At 47.5% G+C, this 1,040-nt stretch overlaps 1 protein-coding gene across 1 annotated transcript in view; it reads right to left on the bottom strand.

Annotated features, from left to right (window-relative positions):
* Positions 1 to 1,040, bottom strand: part of LOC108785035 (uncharacterized protein KIAA2012-like) — a 124,952-nt gene that overhangs the window by 33,068 nt on the left and 90,844 nt on the right. The window lies entirely within an intron of this gene.

Raw genomic sequence — 1,040 nt, 5'->3', positions numbered from 1 at the left:
ATAAAAATAAATATAAAAAAATTAGAAGTTTATAAAAAATAAAATATTTTAAAAATGTGAAAAAATGTAAAATAAAAAACATTTTCAGTATCGGTTTTGGCCTGACAGTTTTTTTTATTTCGGTTTTGTTTCGGTTTTAAAATTTCCATTTCAGTGCACCTCTAGTTGAAACCTTTGTTGCGTATGGTAAATATTGTGTAATATAAACAGGTGGGTGAGTTTTTGAGACATGACAAGGGTTAGTGTGCAGGAGATAACATAACACAGGACAGAAGGGGGAGTCCAGGCTGCTGTGGGTGTAATATGAAGGGAGAACATAAAGGAGATGGCTGCACACACTATCAGGGTTATTACCTTATAACATGTCCCCAGCTTGGTGCAGAGCTGTCAGCCCATCCACTCAGCCATCACTCCCCCCAAGGCCCCGCACTCTGCACTGATACGACTGCGCTGACCCGCTCTCCTCAATGACACGGCTGCACTGCCCCGCTGTCTGCAATGACCCGTCTGCTCTGCCCCACTCCCCCTCAATGACATGGCTGCCCTGCTCTCCTCCTCTACGGCCCTGAATAGGGAGCAGGACTGCCCGAGGGAACTGAAGCCCAGATGCTAACAGGCCCAGGACCGGTACTGGTCCATGGCCTGGGGGTTGGGGACCCCTGCCCTACTAGTGCGCTGTGAGAGAGGCCAGAGCCATCTTGGGCTGAGTGCTTGGCCTGCTCCTCAACCCTCTTCTTCCCCGTCTGCAGTAGTGTAAGTGGTGGCAAGGATCAGCAGCACTCTGTAGTCTGTCTGCATTACTCTGCAGCAGGGCCGTCTTTAAGGCAGGGCAAAAAGGGCAGGTGCCCCGGGCCCAGTCATTGTTGTGGAGCCCAAAGCAGCTGCCCCTTGACCACTTGTACTGTCAGACTGCAAACCTAGCTCTGACTGTAACTTTTTTTTACTTTTTTTTTATGTGTAACTTTACTTTTTTTTGGGGTGGGGGGGACTTACATTTTCTTTTCCTTTTTTTACTAAACTTTATTGCTATCACATACGGG

The sequence above is a fragment of the Nanorana parkeri genome, unplaced genomic scaffold (genome assembly GCF_000935625.1).
Source record: "Nanorana parkeri isolate BGI_ZX_2015 unplaced genomic scaffold, ASM93562v1 scaffold139, whole genome shotgun sequence".
Lineage (NCBI taxonomy): Eukaryota > Metazoa > Chordata > Amphibia > Anura > Dicroglossidae > Nanorana > Nanorana parkeri.
Note: the sequence above shows the minus strand (reverse complement) of the source record. Positions and strands in the feature narration are given on the sequence as shown.